Genomic DNA, 4,680 nt, shown 5'->3' with positions numbered 1-4,680 from the left:
AAAATGAATCCTATTATTCTGAAAGAGTTAGCAGGAATTATTTTAATAAAGGAAACGTCCTGGTGACATTTTCCTGATCAGAATGAAACAGGAGAGCGTTGACCTGTAGCTCCCTGTCCAGGGCATATCGTGGGACCTTCGACTTAAGGTTATTTGGGGGTTGATGTTTTGTACTAGTGGGTGGGTTTGAAGAAGGGCATCTTGAGTGTTGGGTAAAGGTAAACAGACAGCTGGTGACAAGACAGCCCCACACGTGGCTGCCAGGCCGAGGTGCTGGGCTCAGCTTGGCAGGCGGCTCACAGATGCTCTTTGGGCCAGGGTGTTGCTGCAGAGATGCTCTGGCCTCCAGGACCGGGCCTGCTGGCTGAAGGCCATGCCCCCTCCGTGAGTCCAGCACCAGGGACATCGTGGACATCGCGGGGCCGAGGCTGGAGCATGAGGAGACCCTGGGGGCTCTCAGTGCCCCTGCAGGGGGGGCGGGGAGGGGGGGGAGGTGATGGCGGCGTCAGCATCTCCTTCCGGGCATGTGACTGCTGCGCGAGGTGACCTTTGGCCACCTGCACCTCCTCGTGTGGGAGGTTAACAATAAAGCCGACGGGGGGATGGGGCGAGTGTGTGAGGTGGTCTCCAGGGTCCTTCTGTGCCTGCAGGGGCTGGAGGAAGGACCTAGAACTCTCAGGAGCCCCTGTGGCCGGGAGGGATTGAATTGTAGGAGGTGCGGATCAGCTGTGCCTGGGCGCTGACGGGGCGGAGCGCGCAGGCTCATTTCCACTCTGAAAGTCAAGGAAGTCTTTCTTTGGGAACGTTTGGATGGTGAGGCCATTTTCTTTCTTATTTCCTCCCTCCCATCCGTTATCCTCCCTTGCTCCTCTCCTCCCCTCCCCCCTTCCCTCCCACCTTCTCTTCCTACTTCTCCCCCCTGCCCCCTCCCCTGCCACCACTGTGGGCAGGGCCTCATGTCAGGATCCGGGCGGTTTAAGTGGTACATCCCGTATAACGCAACATTTCTTTGCTGAGTCAGCACTTTTCTTTCGGAAGGAAGGAAGGGAGAGAGGGAGGAAATAAACCCTCTTTCCGAGCACCTACGATACACCGGGCACTGAACCAGGCACCCCTCGCTGCATGATGTCCTCTAGAGCACTCCTGGGGGGTCAGCATCCCTGTGCCAGGTGGTGGGGGGCAGGGGAGGCAACCACAGAGGCCGTCGGCCGGGCTGGCCGCTGGAGGAAGGGTCCTGGGCCCCTAAGTTTGGTCAGAACTCCTTTTTCCCTCCCTCTCCCCACCCTCCCTTCAAAAAGGAAAGACAAGGCCTCAGGTCCAACGCTGGCTACACAAGAGGCAAACGTGAGACTAGGGCAGGCTTTGGGGGATCCTCACTCCTCCGGCTTCTCTGAAGGTAAGACTCAGTGCTGCGGGCCAGCCTGAGGGGCCACCATGGGTCCTGCTCTGCTGCATCTGAAGGTCTGGGTGTTTGGGCCGAGGCTGCAGTGCCACGTGGTCTAAATGGCCACGTTCGAGCATCAGCAGCGGCAGGGTTGCCCTTGGGACCCACAGTGGCATGTGGGGTGTGGTGGTTGCCCAGTGCAGCCTCAAGGGACACAGCCAGTGCTGAGGGCTCAGCCCTGGTCCAGTGGGCAAACTGGGTTGTGTCTCAGCAGTTGATACAGGGGAGAGAGGCTAGAAGGTGGCTGATTTGCCTTCCTCAGTTACCTGGCATTCCTGTAAAGGAATATCTCGATGACTGGCTGGGCCAGCTGGCCTGTGGCCGGTTTTGCATAGGGAATTGTGAACTAGCTGACGTGGTGTTCTCTTTAGGGTCAGATTTTTATTAAACAGAACTCTTCTGGTGGCATGTGACAGAAACCCAGTTTAAAATGACTTTAACAGAAGAAAAGAATGTATTAGTTGTAATGTCTAGGGTTTTTCCAGCTTCAGGGGTGGCTGGATCTAGGTGCTTAAATCATATCCTTTATCTTTCTGTCTTTTATCCAGTTTTCCTCCAGGCGGCTTTTATCTCAGGCAGATTCAAGTGGGGGCTGGATGGCCATCCACTGCTCTGGACGTCTGTGCAGCAGCCCAGCAGAAGGGGGGTTTATCTTTTAGCCAAAGATCCTGCGCTGATGCTTCCTGTGTCTGACTGGCCCCGTCTGTCTCTTGTCATCATCTCTCCCCTCCAACCCTAGCCAATCACTGTGCTCTGCTGGCCCAGGCCTGAACCATGTGCTCCTGCCTCCTCCGAAGCAGGGCTGGAGAGAGCAGGCTGGCTACACCTCTGGCTTGGGAGGGATGGGAAAGTGCTTCCCCGGCAGAAAGCAGGGTGCAGTGCCCAGGGAGGAAATGGAGGTTGGGTAGGTGTACCAGCTAAGACAAGGCACAGCTGTTGGAACAAAGACTCCCAGCATGTGGTATGGCTTAAAGAAGAGAGAAGGGTGTTTCTTCCTCACCTAGCAGCTCTGGGTTGGCAGGTAGTTCTCCTCCATACAATCACTCAGGGACTGGGACCTCTTTTTTTAATAAATGTATTTATTTATTTATTTTTGGCTGCTTTGGGTCTTCGTTGCTGCGCGCGGGCTCTTCTCTAGTTGTGGCGAGCGGGGGCTACTCTTCGTTGCGGTGCACGGGCTTCTCATGGCGGTGGCTTCTCGTTGGGGAGCACAGGCTCTAGGCGTGCGGGCTTCAGTAGTTGTGGCTCGTGGGCTCTAGAGTGCAGGCTCAGTAGTTGTGGCGCACGGGCTTAGTTGCTTCGCGGTATGTGGGATCTTCCTGGACCAGGGCTCGAACCCGTGTGCCCTACGTTGGCAGGCAGATGCTTAACCACTGCGCCACCAGGGAAGTCCTGGAACCTCTTTCATCTGTTGCCCTGGGACCTTGTGAACATGGGCATGGTTGGAGCTGGGGTTCTGGTTTTCAGCCAGTAAGAGAATTGTTCTGGTTTGGTTTCCTCCAGAAGCTGCTTCTGAGTCAAGAGTTCAAGTTCAAGTTGCTGGCTTAGCAGGTGATCCCAGAAAGCAACCGATTAGGGAGGTGGGGAAGTGGGACAGGAAAAGAAAGACAACGAATGCAAGGGCTGTAACCGGAGGCTGTACTGATGTGGGCAGTTGGAGCTTAATCCAAGAGGGGATTGCTGGGAGACTGTTCCCCCACAGGAGGGGCATAGCAAGCCATGGTCCACTAGCTCCCCATGCCTGGGGGTTTGGTTGAGGGTGCTGGCACTGGAGGCATTCCTTTCTGGGCACTTCCAACCTGCCCTGTGCACTGGCCAGGCATGCTTCCTGTGCCAGGAAAAGCCCTCAGGCAGAGTTCAAGGGCTTGGCCGTGAGCAATCTTATGTACCAACCCCATACAGCAGATGCTGAGGGGACATGGGTGGGGCAGCCCTGGGTCTGGTACAGGTGTGGACGTGTCACACCCACCCTCTGAAGCTGCTGCCCGGACGTGGCACACAGCCCTTCCACTCACATTCCAGGGTGAGGATTTTGCCATGGTACCTGGCGGACAGAAAAATGCAGCTCCTCAGCCACAGGCTCTTGTATGCCAGAGCGGGGGACGGATTATGGGAGCAACTCTGCGGTCTCTGGCGTGGCAGGCAGAGCCAGCTGACGATCACCCGAGCCTCTGACCCCCTCCTCCTCCCAACCCTGTTTGTTTGTCCTGCTCTCAGCCAGTTGTCAGGAAATCCAGCTACAGTCTCCAGGGTCATGATTTAGGGCACTGGGTCTCAGGTTGGCAGCCCTGGAACCTTAAGTCTGTAAGTGGTGAGGGTGGAGATGGATGAGCTATTGTCAGTATCTTCTGTCCCTCATTGGAAACCATCTACTAGCTTGTACGACGTCTACCCGGCAACGTCTTTGCTTTTGGTTGGTGTTAGGTCAGCACCTAGTATGGAAACTGATTCTTGTGCTCGTCAGAAGTGCCCCTGGTGGTTTGTTTCAGAGAGAGGGATCTGTTATCAACCTATGTGCTTTATTTGGTTGATGTCTTAGGTTGGGTTCCTTGAAGCAGCAGTGATTTACTGGGGGAGGCTCTCAGGAGAAACCAATAAGGAGGTGAGGGATGCAAGTTACAACAGAGAGAAACCAGGCAAGGCTGTGGGTTCCGCTGGAGTCTAGCCTCAGCCCGATCCCAGGGGGAGCTCTGGAGTGTGAGGTGCCATAGACAGTGTCCCACCGCGAGGCCAGGGGCCGGCCGTTGGCTGTGGCTTATCCCTGGGCCCGGGAGGGGGGAGGCAGGACCACCGGCTGTTTAGCAGCCAACCCTTTTGGAACCTGGGGGTGGTTCACGTGGAGGTTTCCAGGGTGAGGGAGGGAGAAATCACAGGAGTGGATTCTTAGAGGTGAAGGAGATTTGAGGTCCAATAGCTATACTTTGATAAGGGCCCTCTTTGGGAGCTAAAGGAGTGAATCACTTACTGCAAATTATGTGGTGTTTGGGGGGGAAATAAAAAATGTTTTAAAATGTATGCAGAGAAATGTCTTCCCCCCAGATTCGTTTCTCATCTGCCAGACCTCCTCTACTGTCATCATCAGCCACTCTTAGCTTCTTGTGTACCTTTCTTGGGTTTCTTTACTCATATAGAAGCAAATAGGAATATATGTATCCTTGTTCCCCACTGCTGTTTTTAAAATTAACATATAGCATTATGCGTACTCTTTGGAACCTTGCATTTTTCTTTTTTGAATT

Source organism: Phocoena phocoena, chromosome 15 (assembly GCF_963924675.1).
Source record: "Phocoena phocoena chromosome 15, mPhoPho1.1, whole genome shotgun sequence".
Taxonomy (NCBI): domain Eukaryota; kingdom Metazoa; phylum Chordata; class Mammalia; order Artiodactyla; family Phocoenidae; genus Phocoena; species Phocoena phocoena.
This window is presented reverse-complemented; position numbering follows the sequence as displayed.